Source organism: Felis catus, chromosome A2 (genome assembly GCF_018350175.1).
Source record: "Felis catus isolate Fca126 chromosome A2, F.catus_Fca126_mat1.0, whole genome shotgun sequence".
NCBI lineage: Eukaryota > Metazoa > Chordata > Mammalia > Carnivora > Felidae > Felis > Felis catus.
The window spans coordinates 36,861,372-36,875,697 of NC_058369.1; the positions used below are offsets into that span (position 1 = coordinate 36,861,372).

Consider the following 14,326-nt stretch of genomic DNA (forward strand, 5'->3'; position numbering starts at 1 on the left):
GTGTTCTCATCACTACAGGTTTCTAATATAACCTCAAGTCTGGAATTGTGAGGTCTCCAGCTTTGCTTTTCTTCTTCAAGTTTGTTTTGGCTGTCTGGAGTCTTTTGTCATTCCATACAAATTTGGGGATTACTTGTTCTAGTTCTGTGACAAATGTTTTGTTAGGGTGATAGGGATTGCATTACATGTGTAGATTGTTTTGAGGAGTGTAGACATTTTAACAGTATTTGTTCTTCTCATCCATGAACATGAAATGTATTCTCATTTCTTTGTGTCCTCTTCCATTTTTTCCTCAGTGTTTCATAGCCTTTAGAGTATAGGTCTTTCACCTCTTTGGTTGGGTTTATTCCTGGTATGTTGTGGTACTTGGTGCACCTGTCAATGGGATTGATTCCTTACTTTCTCTTTCTGTTAATCCATGATTCATCTATAGAAACGCAATAGATTTCTGTACATTGATTTCTGTATATTGTGACTTGTGAAACTCATGTATCACTTCCAGCAATTTTTATGGGGGTCTTTCATGTTTTTTATAGAGAGCATCATGTCAGTTACAAATACGGAGCGTTCCACTTCTTCCTTGCCGACTTGGTGCCTCTTATTTTTGTTGCCTGATTGCTGTGGCTAGAATTTCCAATACTATGTGGAGTAACAGTGGTGTGAGGGGTCATCCCTGCCTTGTTCCTGACCTTCGAGGAAAAGCTTTCAGTTTTTCCCCATTGAGGATGAGATTAGCTGTGGGTTTTTCACAGGTGGGCTTTACTATGTGCAGGTAAGTTGAGTCTCAATCTACTTTGCTGAGGGTTTTTGTCATGAATGGATGTGACATTTTGTCAAATGCTTTTCCCGCATCTGTGGAAAGCATCATATTGTTCTTCTCCTTTCTTCTATTACTGTGGTGCATCATGTTGATTGATCTGTGAATGTGGAACCACCCTTGCAGCCCAGGAGTATATCCCAGTTGATTATGGTCAATGATTCTATTAATGTATTGCTGACTTTAGTTTGAATGTATTTTCCTGAGAATTTCTGCATACATACTCATCAGGCTATTGGTCTGCAGTTTTATTTAAAATAAATTCTAAATATATTTTTAAATGTTTATTCATTTACTTAGAGTACCTATAGGTGAGGGAGGGCAGAGGGATGGGAGAGAGAGAGAATCCTGAGCATGCTCCACACTGTCAGCGCAGGGTCCAATGTGGGACTCGAACCCAGGAACTGCACGATAATGACCTAATCCGAAGTTAAGAGTTGGACAGTCAACCGACCGAGTCACCCAGAGGCCCCTGTAGTTTTCTGCTTTAGGGGAGTCTTTATCTGGTTTTGGCATCAGGGTAATGATGGCTTGATGACATGAATTGGTAAGTTTTCCTTTTTTATTTTTTTGTAATAATTCGAGAAGAATAGATATCCCCTCTTCTTTAAATGTTTGGTAGAATTCATCAGTGAAGCCAGCTGGCCCTGAACTCTTCTTGTGTTGGGGGAGATGTTTTTTTTATTACTGATTCAGTTTCTTTCTGGTTTCAGATTTTATGTATCTTCCTGTTTCAGTTTTGGTAGTTTATGTGTTTCGAGGATTTTATCCATATTTCTCAGAGTGTCCAATTTGTTGCCTATGGTGTTCCCTAATATTATCTTCTAACTGTATTTCTGTGTTGTGGACTGTTATATCTCCTGTCTTACTTGTGATTTTATTTATTTGAGTCCTTTCTTTCTTCTTTGTGAAAAGTCTGCCTAGGAGGTTTTCAAGGTGATTACTGTTTTTAAAGAACCAGCCCCTGGTTTCACTGATTTGGTCTAGTGTTTTTCTAGTTTCTATTATCACTTATGTCTGCCTTAATGTTTATTATTTCCTTCTTTCTGCCGTCTTTAGGCTTGCATTGTCCTTTTTCTCATTCCTTTGGGTGTTAAGTTTCGATTGTTTGAGATTTTTCTTGCTCTGTCAGGTAGGCTTGTATTGCTATATATACTTCCATCTTAGACTGCTTTTGCCTCATTACAAAGGTTTTTACCAGTGCATCTTTATTTTCATTTTCATTTGTTTCAGTGTATTTTCTCATTGATTTCCTGGGTGACCCATTCGTTTAGTAGCATGTTGTTTAACCACCCTTTATTTGTGGCCTTTATTCATTTCTTTCTTTCTTTCTTTCTTTCTTTCTTTCTTTCTTTCTTTCTTTCTTTCTTTTCTGTGTTTTTTTTTTTTTTTTTTTTTTTTTTTTTTTTGTGGATGACTTCAAGTTTCCTAGTTTTGTGGTCAGAAAAGATGCTTGGTCTGATCTCTGTCTTTGGGTACCTGTTGAGGCCTGATTTGTGACCTAGAATGTGATCGATTCTGGAGAATGTCCCATGTGCACTTGAAAAGAATGTGTATTCTGCCATTTTAGTATGGAGTGTTCTGAATATATGTTAAACCCATGTGGTCCAGTGTGTCATTCAAAGCCATTGTTTCCTTGTTGATTTTCTGCTCAGAGGTTCTGTCTGTTGATGTGAGTGATGTGTTAAAGACCTCTACTATCCTTAAATTATTATAAATGAGTTTCTTTACATTTGTTGTTAATTGTTTTGTATATTCAGTGATTGTATCTTGGGTGCATAAAAATTTACAATCGTTGGATCTTCTTGTTTGGTTGTCCCCTTTATTATGAGATAGTGTCCATCTTCATCTCTTGTTACAGCTTTATTTTTTTAAATTTAAGCTTTAGTTGACGTACAATGCATGATTGGTTTCGGGAGTAGAATTCAGTGATTCATCAGTTACATACAACGACCAGTGCTCATCACAAGTGCCCTCCTTAATACCCATCCCCCACCCATCTCCCTCCATCAACCCTCAGTTTTTGCTCTATCGTTAAGAGACTCATATGGTTTGTTACCACTCTTCTCTTTTACTGCCCTCTTGCCATGTTGTCATCTGTTTTGTTTCTTAAATTCCACACGAGTGAGGGGGCACCTGGGTGGCTCAGTCGGTTGAGCATCCAACTTCAGCTCAGGTCACGATCTTGCGGTCCGTGAGTTCGAGCCCCGCATCGGGCGCTGGGTTGATGGCTCGGAGCCTGGAGCCTGCTTCCGATTCTGTGTCTCCCTCTCTCTCTGCCCCTCCCCCGTTCATGCTTTGTCTCTCTCTGTCTCAAAAATAAATAAACGTTAAAAAAATTAAAATAAAATTCCACACGAGTGAAATCATATATTTGTCTTTCTCTGATTGACATATTTCACTTAGCACAATACATTCTGGCTCTATTCACATCATTGCAATTGGCAACATTTCATTCTTTTTGATGGCTGAGTAATATTCCATTTTATGTATGTATGCATTATATATATGTATGTGTATACATATATACATATGTATGTGTATACATATATATACACACACACAGCCCTACCCCACACCTCCTTTATACCTTCATCGGTTGATGGACATTTGAGCTTTCTCCATAGTTTGGCTATTGTTGATAATGCTGGTATAAATATTGGGTGCGTGCAATTTCACTATTAGGTATTTATCCAAAGGGTACAAAAATACAGTCTTGGTTTTAGAGTTTATTTTGCCTGATAGAAGTATTGCTACTGTCTTTCTCTTGATATTATTGGCATGAGAAATATTTCTTCATTCCCTCCCTTTAAGTCTGCAGGTGAGTTTAGGTCCAAATAAGGCTTTGTAGGCAGCATCTAGATAGGTCTTGTTGTTTGTTTGTTTGTTTGTTTGTTTGCTTGCTTGCTTTTTTTTCTCTTGTCTATTCTGACACCCTACCCAATGTCTTTTGATTGGAGCATTTAATCCATTTACATTCAGGGTAATTATTGATAGATAAATATTTAGTGCCATTTTATTAGTTGTTTTCCCATTGTTCCTTGATGTTTTCTCTGATCCTTTGTTGTCTGTATGACTTTTGGTCTTTCATTTCCACTCAAAGAGTCTGATTTAAATATTCTTTTCTTTTGACTGGTATTACATTTATTTATTTATTTTTAATACTTATTTATTTATTTTTAAGTTTAAGCCCAAGTTAGTTATCTTATAGTGGAATACAGTTTCAGGAGTAGAATTTAGTGATCCATCAAGTACAAAAAATACCCAGTCCTCATCCCAAGTGCCCCCCCTCATGCCCATCGCCCATTTAGCCCATTCCCCTATTCACTAGCCCTCCAGGAACCCTGCATTCGTTCTCTATATTTAAGAGTCTCTTACCGTTTGACTCCCTCTTTGTGTGTGTCTTATTTCTGCTTTCCTTTCACTATGTTTATCAGTTTTATTTCTTAAATTCTACAGATGAGAGAAATCATATGATGTGTGTCTTTCTCTGACATATTTTGCTTAGCATAATAGAGTCCGGTTCCATCCATGTTGTTGCGAATAGCAAGATTTCATTCTTTTTGATCGCCGAGTAATATTCCATTGTATCAGTATACCACATCTTCTTCATCCATTCATCAGTCAATGGTCATTTGGGCTCTTTGCATAATTTAGCTTTTTTTGGTAATGCTTCTGTAAACATTGGAGTGCATGTGCCACTTTGAGTCAGCGTTTGTGTATCCCTTCGATAAATACCTAGTAGTGCAATTGCTGGGTCATTGTGTAGTTCTGTTTTTAGTTTTTGTGATAAATCTCCATACTATTGTCCAGAGTGGCTACACCAGTTTGCATTCCCACCAGCATTACAAAAGGGTTCCCTTTCTCTGCATCCTTGCCGGCACGTGTTGTTTCCTGAGGTGTTAATTTTAGCCATTCTGATAGGTGTGAGGGGATATCTCCTTGTGGTTTTGATTTGTATTTCAGTGATGATGAGTGAGGTTGAGCATCTTTTCATGTGTGACCAATCTGGATGTCTTCTTTGTTAAAGTGTCTCTTCATGTCTTTTGCCCATGTCTTCATTGGATTATTTGGTTTTTGGGTGTTGAGTTTGATAATTCTTTATAGATTTTGGATATTAACCCCTTATGTGATATATCACTTGCAAATATCTCCTCCCATCCCATTCAGCTGCCTTTTAGTTTTGCTGATTGTGTCCTCTGCTGTGCAGAAGCTTTTTATCTTGAGGTCCCAATAGTTCATTTTTGTTTTTGTTTCCCTTGCTTCTGGGGACATGACAAGCAAGAAGTTGCTGTGGCCAGGATCAAAGAGGTAGGTTGCCTGTTTTCTCGTCTAGGATTTGGATGGTTTCCTGTCTTACATTTAGATCTTTCATCCATTTTGAGGTTGTGTGTTTGTCTGGTTTCAGAACATGGTCCAGGTTCATTCTTCTCACTGTCCACTTTCCCAGTACCATTTGCTGAAGAGACTCTTTTTGTCCATTGGATATTCTTCCCTGCTTTGTCAAAGATGAGTCGGCCATATGTTTGAGGGTCCACTTCTGGGTTCCCTATTCTGTTCCATTGATCTCTGTGTCTGTTTTTGTGCCCGTACCCTACTGTCTTGATGATTACAGACTTGTAATACATGATAAAGTCCAGAATTGTGATGGCTCCCGCTTTGGTCTTCTTCTTCAAGATTACTTTGGCTATTCAGGGTCTTTTGTGGTTCCATACAAATTTTAGGATTGCTTGTTCTAGCTTCGAGAAGCATGCTGGTGCAATTTTGATTGGGATTGCATTGAATGTGTCGATAGCTTTGGGTAGTATTGACATTTTATCAATATTTGTTCTTCCAATCCATGAGCATGGAATGTTTTTCCATTTCTTTCCATTTTCTTTTTCTCTCTTCAATTTCTTTCATAGACGTTCTGTTGTTTTTTCTTTTAATTTTGTTAATGTTTATTTTTGAGAGAGAGAGCAAGAGAGAGAGAGAGAGAGAGAGAGAGAGAGAGAGAGAGAACGTGCCTGAGCAGGGGAGGGGTAGAGAGAAGAGGGAGACACAGAATCTGAAACAGGCTCCGGGCTCCAACCTGTCCGCACAGAACCCAATGTGAGGCTCGAACCCACAAACTGGGGAATCATGACCTGAGGTGACGTCAGTGCTTAACCGACTGAGCCACCCAGGCACCCCTCTATTGTTTTCAGTGTACTGGTCTTTTACCTCTTTGGTTAGGTTGATCCCTAGGTATTTTATGGTTTTCAGTGCAATTGTAAATGAGATCAATTCCTTGATTTCTCTTTCTGCTGCTTCATTATTGGCATATAGAAATGCAACCCAATTCTGTATATTGATTTTATATGCTGAGGCTTTCCTGAATTCCTGTAGGAGTCCTAGCAGTTTCTTGGTTGAGTCTTGTGGATTTTCCACGGAGAGTATGACATCTGCGAGGAGGGAAAGTTTGACCCCTCCTTGCCAATTTGGACACCTTGTATTCTTTTTGTTTTCTGATTGCTGAGGCTAGGACTTCCAACAGTATGTTGAATAACAGTGGCCAGAGTGGACATCCCTGTCATGTTCCTAACATTAGGGTAAAGCTTTCAGTTTTTCCCTATTGAAGATGATATTGTCTGTGGGACTTTCGTATCTGGACTTTATGATGTTGAGGCACGATCCTTCTATGCCTCCTTTCATGAGGGTTTTCTTTTCCCATCAAGAGAGGATTCTATATTTTGTCAAATGCTTTTTCTGCATCTATTGAGAGGATCATGGGGTTCTTATCCTTTCTTTTATCAATGTGATGTATCCCATCAGTTGATTAGCAGACATTGAATCAGTTGTGCATCCCAGGAATAAATCCCACCTCATTGTGGGGATTAATTCTTTTTATGTATTGTTGGATCCGGTGTGCTAATTTAGTTGCGAATTTTTGCATCCAGGTTCATCAGGGAAATTGGTCTGTAGTTTTCCTTTTTAGTGGGGTCTTTGTGCAGTTTGGACTCAAGGCCATGCTGGCCTCATAGAATGAGTTTGGAAGTGTTCCTTCCATTTCTCTGGCCATAACCTTATCTTGTTCCTTCATTTGGGATGCATCCCTCTTGTCTTGGCATTTTGGCTGAGTATTTGCCTTCTCTGTGTTCCAAAAGCTCCTTATGTTACCTGCCTGTGAGATAAATGGCTTTATGAAGAGGATGTCATCTAGTGTCCAGGGCCGGGCACATCAGGGAGTGTCTGTGGTGTGTGTTGCGTGCACTGTTTTGTGTTCTGCCTGCACTATCCTTCAGGCCAGTTGTATAGGCAATGTATGGTCCTTGGCCAGAATGTGGTGAGTTTTATCTAGGTCTGCTCTGATCTGCTTGTTAAATGAGACTTGAAACGACTGCCACTAGAAGTGAAACCCTGCAGAACTGTCTGGTCAAGAGAGGGGGTGTGGTCAGGGGCTTCTGCTGGTCTTCTGGAGAAGGGGCCAGCTCCTCTGGGACCGAGGCAAGCTTGACCTAGAAGGCCAGTCTCACCAGAGCACAGGAAGGTGGGGCTTGGTGTAAGCAGGTTAGGCAGTCAGTGTGGGAATTGCCTTGTTTCCAGCAGGTGGCTCTGTGTTTATGCTGGGGGGCAGAGGAGGGAAATGGCACCACCCAGCTCCTCTGTCCCAGCTCCTTTGTCCCCTTTTTTGACGACTGCCTCTCAGGGATGCTCCCCAAGATGAGTATATAATCTCCCCACTGTGTGCACCAGGCATTGTACAGATAACTGTTTCCATGCCATCTGCCTGCAAGTACTTTGCTGCCTTCTCTCCAGGAGTAGGCCAGTGCCCTTAGGGATGTGTCCCAGCCAAGACTGCTAACCTTTGAAAGCCCATATTCGTGGGGTGCTTGAATAGCTTGGGTAAGTGTCTGACTCTTGATAGTGGCTCAGATCATAAACTCGTTGTCATGGGATTCTCTCTCTCCCTCTCTCCCTGTCCCTCCCTTGCATGTGCTGTTTCTCTCAAAATAAATAAACTTAAATTAAAAATTAAAAAATTAGTGGCATGGAATACCTTATTGAAGCAAGATTGCCTCCCTGAGGGAATGGCAGGGATCTATCAGTAAAATTTCTCGCACTGACCAGGCAATTATGTTGACTAGTTAAAGGTTACATTCCTGCAGGGATGACACTAGGTTTGGTGATGTGGGGCCTTAATGTAAGTAACTCCATGATGGAACTATGATTTTTCTTAACATTCCAAACCCAGATTTTTACACATCCATTTTTTGTTAGAAATATAGCCCTAAATAAGATTTAGCCACCTACTGCCGGCCCGATTTTCATATCCTGGGAAACTATGACCATCTCCTAATCATAGATGAAGATCAACTCTGTGGCTCTAAGATCTTTGTGGGTTTAAGTTACTTTGATACGTTACTAAGATCTTTGTGAGTCTACGTTACTGCTGGACTTTTGAAATCTTTGACCCAGGGACCCCCAGCCAGGTTGCTGAGCCATCACGTAGGCACAGAAGCACCCTTTCCAAGTCACCTCTTCCTAAATGTTGTCTTTCCCTCTTGTACTTCTGGGTCTTATCCTTTGGCAAGTCACATATCCTCATGCAAACCTGTCAAAGTGGCCCAGAGAAAGCTGCTTGCCTGTGACTGCCACTTCATGGTCACATCTTTTCCTTCTGAAACCCCTTGAACTCCCTATCTTTCTTCCAGGCTTTGAATATCTCTTTGATTTGGAAATATTTGATTCTGTTGTATCCTTGCTAAAAATATGCATGAAAATGTTAAAGCAAGGATTTTTTAGAATAAGTGAGCCAGTCACAATGATTCATCTGGCCGTTTGTACACTTTTTTTTTTGAAAATGTTCAGGCATAATATGAAGTACATCCTGTAAAATCTGAATATTATTTATTATCTAGGATAACCACCTTTATGGAAAGCTACTCAATGGCATGCTCATTCAAGATCAGAAAAACACTTAATTTACATACCACGTGATACAGTGGTATATATATGTATATATGTTATCTTAAAATATGTAAAGTAGATGTTTCTATGAATTGTACATCATTGTGCATTCGGTTTTCTGTAACATGAATGCTATTATTTAAATTAAACAATAGTAAGAACAACAAGAATAGGTAAATGTCAATCACTAGTAACTTATACTAGAACCAGTTTTATAATATTATGTGTTGAAAAAATAAAACCATGATTACTAATAATCTTTTCATTTATGATGGGTTTCTAGTTACCAAAAAAATTGGGAAGATAGTACTGAGTCTCCACATACATCAGACTGTTTTCTGACTCTTGATGGCCTATGAGTTGGGACATTATCACAATCAATTTCCCGACGAGATATGGTAGTATTAACTAAAATTTATGTTTGCTCAGATTTCTTCGGTTTCAACCTCTTCTGTTCCAGACTCATCCCAGCTGGCACATTACATTCAGTCATCCTGTCTCCTTAGGCTCCACCTGGTCGTGACGATTTTTAGATTTTCCATATTTTTCATAATCTGCAAAGTTTTGAGGGTACGTCTGTAGAATGTATTTTGTAGAATGATCCTTGGGTGGGATACGTCTAACGTTTGTTCATACGCTTAGGCCAGAGTTAATGTGTTTTGGAGCAGAAGATCCAGAAGCATCATGCCATCCTTAATTATCACTTCACCTAAAGGATGTTTACTCTGAAGATTGGGGTCTTTTGTGGTTCCATACACATTTTAGGACTGTTCGAGTTCTGTGAAAAATGCTGTTGGTATTTTGATGGAGATTGCATTAGTTGTGTCCATTGCTTTGGGAAGTATAGACATTTTCACAATATTTGTACTTCCAATCCATGAGCATGGAATGTCCTTCCATTTCTTTGTGTCATCTTGAATTTCCTTCATCACTGTTTTATGGTTTTCAGAGTATAGGTCACTCACCACTTTGGTTAGATTTATTCATAGACGTCTTATTATTTGGTGTGCACTGTAAATGGGACTGTTTTCTTAATTTCTCTTTCTACTGCTTCATGATTGTTGTCTAGAAATGCAACAGGTTTCTGTACAATGATTTTGTATCCTCTGACATTGCTGAATTCATTGATCAGTTCTGGCAGTTATTCGGTGGACTCTTTAGGGTTTTCTATATATAGTGTCATGTAATCTGCCAAGTGTGAAAGTTTCACTTCTTCCGGATTTGGATTTGTTTTGCTTTGTTTTGTTTTGTCTGATTGCTGTGGCTTGGAGTTCCAGTACTACATTTATGAAAAGTGGTGAGAGTAAACATCTTTGTCTTCTTCCTGACCTTAGAGGAGAAGCTCTCAGATTTTTCCCACTAAGGATGATGTTAACTGCGGGGGTTTCATAGGTAACTTTTATTACATTGAGGTATGTTCCCTGTAAACCTACTTGAGGGGGTTACAATCATGAATGGATGTTGTACTTTTTTTTCTGCATGTATTGATATGACCGTATGTGTGGGGGTTTTTTTGAAATGTTTATTCATTTTTGAAAGACAGAGACAGAATGTGAGTGGGGTAGGGGCAGAGAGAGAGGGAAACACAGAATTTGAATCAGGCTCCAGGCTCTGAGCTGTCAGCAGAGAGCCCAACACAGGGCTTGAATCATAAACCCTATGGTCATGACTTGAGCCAATGTCGGACGCTTCAAGGAATGAGCCACCCAGGAGCCCCGATCATATGGTTCTTATCCTTTCTCCCAGTTATGTAATGCATCACAGTGATTGATTTGTGAACATGGAACCACCTTGCAGCTTGGGAACAAATCCACTTAATTGTGGTGAATTATTTTCTTAAGGTATTTTTGAATTTGGTTGGTAGTATTTGATTCAGAATTTTTGCATCCATGCTCATCAAGGATATTGGTGTGGAGTTCTCTTTTTTTTAATTTTTTTTTGTTTTACATTTTATTTATTTTTGAGAGAGAGAGAGAGAGAGAGACAGAGCACAAGTGGGGGAGGGGCCGAGAGAGGGGGAGACACAGAATCCGAAGCAGGCTCCAGGCTCCAAGCTGTCAGCACAGAGCCCGATGCGGGGCTTGAACCCACGAACCGTGAGGTCATGACCTGAGCCAAAGTCAGTTGCTTAACTGACTGAGCCACCCAGGCGCGCCTGGAGTTCTCTTTTTTAGTGGGCTCTTGTTCTGGTTTTGGTATCAGGGTAATGCTGGCTTCATAGAATGAATTTGGAAGTTTTCCATCATTTTTTATATTTTGGAATAGCTAAGAAGATGAGGTCTTAACCCTGTTTTAACTGTTTGGTAGAGTTCACCTGTGAAGTCATCTGGTCCTAGACTTTTGATTGTTGAGAGTTTTTTTATTTCTGACTCAATTTGCTTGCTGGCTGTTGTTCTGTTCATGTTTCTATTTCTGCTTCAGGTTATGTAACTTCTATGTTTCTAGGAATTTATCTATTTCTTGTAAATTGTCCAAAGTTTTGACTTACAAGTTTTCATAAGATTATCTTATGGTTGTTTGTATTTCTGAGGTGTTGGTTATGATTTCTCCTCTATCATGTGTCATTTTATTTGAGTCCATTCTGTTTTTTTCCCTCTGATACAAGCATTGCTACCCCAGCTTTCTTTTGACATTCATTTGCGTGACGTTTCTTGACATCCTCTCGTTTTCATTCTGTAGGTGTCTTGAGGTCTAAAATGGGTCACTTGTAGACAGCATATAAATCTGTTTTGTTTTTTCATCCATTTTTACACCCTATGTCTTTTTATTGGAGCATTCATTCCATTTCCATTCAAAGTAATTATTGATTTGTATGTATGTATTGCCATTTTATTCCCTGTTTTGTTGTGTTTTTTCCTGATTTTCTCGATCCTTTCTTGTCTTTCTCCTTTCATGTTTTCCTGATTTACTTTAGTGATATATTTTCTTTCTACTTATTCTCTGAATATTTATGGGTGGTTTTTGATATATGGTGACCATTAACTTTTTACATAATTTCTTTGCTTTTAGCCGTTTGTATTCAGTTGATGGTCATTTACCTTTGAACCCATTATTTTCTCCTCCCTACTATGTTTTGGTACGTTATTATATTTTATATCCATTTTTGTGAGTTCGACTGATTTTTTACAGAAATGTTCATTTTCACTGGATTTGTGTTTTCTCCCTCCCTTTTGTCACTTTTGGTCTCTCTGTTCCACTCAGAGTCCCTCTTAGTATTTCTTGCTGGACTGATTTAGTGGTACAAACTCTTTTAGTTTTTGTTGGGGAGATTCCATGTCTCCTTCTGTTCTGAATGATAGCCTTTCAGGATAGTGTATTCTTGGCTGCTGATTTTTCCATTCAGCACTTTGAATATGTCATGTCACTTCCTTCTGGCTTGCCAAGATTCTGTTGACAAATATGTAGCTGTCCTTGGTGGCTGGGGGCTATGCACCAGGGCAATCAGGGGCTCAAGGCTGTGCACAGAGTACATCAGTGGCTGGAGACATGTGGCTGGGTGAGACCGGTGAGGGTAGCCAGGGGTGCATAGCTGGGTGCAGTGCAGATGTGCACAGTGTGCAATGGCAGCTTTGCCTGCAGCTGGCCACACAGGGTGCCCGTGCGGTTTGCACAAAGTTTGCCAAGGCCAGCAGGCTTGGAGTGGGTGAGCCCCCCAGAGAACGCTTGGGACTGGCACACAGCTAGCACGTTAGGTAGCGAGTGTCCTTGCAGGTCCACTCCCTGGTAGGTGCCTCTGTGCTTAATCTGGGGGGAGGGGGGGAGAAAAATGGTGCCTGTGAACTCCCTCATTGTTGGAAAAGTCCCCCAACCACTCAGAAGTCAGCATGAGCAGATCTGTCTCCTGTTGCCTTGGCATTGTGTACAATGCCGTGTTTACATTGCCTCTCTACACAGGCAGGGACCTGGCTCTCACTCATCCTCTTGGATCACCCAGTGCTGGGTCAGCTGACCTCCAAAGCTCCAGGATCCAAACTCAAGGGAATTCAGCCTCTCTGGGTTTTAAAGCCAACTGTTTTGGGGATTAGTCTTGTTTGTGTGAGCTCCCTGGTGTGAGGGCTCACTTTCTCTGCCCTCTCTGCAGGCAGCCACCCTCCACCTTTCTGACCTTCCTAACCTTTCAGATACAGCTTCTATTTAGTGGTGGAGTTTGTTCTGCCACTCTCTGGATCCCTCTGTGGTTTATGGACTTGGATGTGGATGTTATGTAGTTGAAAACATGGGACAGGGTGAGCTCAGGGTCCTCCTACTCTGCTATTACTAATTTTTTTAAATGCCTCCATTTTTGGATTTTTGAGACATGGGCGGACAGACTCCTATCACCCATGCACTTCAGGATTAGAAAGGAACTTTCCCACATTTTCTCCTAGCATTTTATGTTTTGAAACTCTCTTTAATGAGGTATGATTTACATATAACAAATAGCCTCAAGTTAAAGGGTATAATTTGATGCAACTTGATCTCATGGGTACAGCACCATGAAGTCATATGGTTTCTCTCTAAACCTTAAGTCATGATCCCTTTGTGTCTAATGCCAATGTTGTTCTTGAAGTAAGGACTACATTTTTTTTTTTAACATTTGCAGATATTGCCCAGGTGTCTGAATGCCTGCACTGGGGTACCTCCTCTTCTGATGGACTGGATTCCCGTAAGTACTGCAGTCGATCTACCTTTGGACTTTATCCTGTGTTGTGTCTTTCAGTCTGTTCACTTAATTTTGTTGCAGTACTTTAATGTTGAGGGATTCATAATTGGATTGATTTTCACTAAATGGTATGAGCTGCCGTTCCAATTATGACAGAAAGCACGGGCTTCCCGTGGTAGGTACTCACGAGCAAGGCTGATATCCTGGGCACTTGAGCTGAGAATGTCACTCTGTCTTTTTGCCAGCCTTCTTCCCTACCCTTGAGGCAAGAATCTCCTTTTGTTCACACAGAAGTGTAGGTGAAGTCAGCAGAGAAAGGTCCCTTCTCTTCTCTTCCCTTTGTCTCTCAAACTCCCTGTCGCTACCTTCTGCCCGTCCCTTTGTCTGACTCAGTCCCCCAGGTCCACTGCTCCAATCCAGCCATGATCAGGGCGTCCTCCAGCTGCTGGCTTCTGCTCTGGCCATCCCTCAGCGAGGAAACCGCAGGGGGATTATGTCGTTCACGGGTCTGATCAAGAAATCTCTGCTCCTCAGAGCCCTCCTACACATGGTGCTGTCTGGGGAGACCTGGCATCCCGGGCGAGGGTCTGACTTCATGTTGGTCTCCTCACTCCTCTCCCATAGTCACTGCTGGTCCCTCATCCTTCCCCATCATTAGAACTCCGCCATTTCCTAGGGGCAGATACCTGTCTATCTGACTCTGAGGCACCAGGGAGTCAGTGAATATTTCTAAAATAAATGAACATAAACGCCCCATAAATCTAGACACAGGAAGTTCCCACCACCCTGGAAAACTCCCTCAGGCTCTCTTGCACAAAGGGTGATGTTGCTACTATCCTCTGTCGCCGCCATTTCTGCCAGCTTGTTCCCTGTGTGTACAGGAACCCCACTGTGTGCACTCAATGGGGAGTGAGAGTGGATGGTCCTAGAAGCAGACG

At 40.8% G+C, this 14,326-nt stretch overlaps 1 protein-coding gene and 1 long non-coding RNA gene across 22 annotated transcripts in view; one reads left to right on the forward strand and one right to left on the reverse strand.

The window, feature by feature from the left end:
* The window catches only part of LOC123384112 (extensin-like), a 239,517-nt gene that overhangs the window by 117,170 nt on the left and 108,021 nt on the right, over positions 1–14,326 (reverse strand). The gene's annotated exons all lie outside the window — the stretch shown is intronic.
* LOC123384118 overlaps positions 1–14,326 on the forward strand; it is an 83,851-nt gene that overhangs the window by 3,098 nt on the left and 66,427 nt on the right. For all 3 annotated transcript variants that reach the window (XR_006594790.1, XR_006594788.1, XR_006594789.1), the window contains one exon: positions 13,329–13,391. This is a non-coding gene — a long non-coding RNA (uncharacterized LOC123384118). The remainder of the gene's footprint in view (positions 1–13,328; positions 13,392–14,326) is intronic.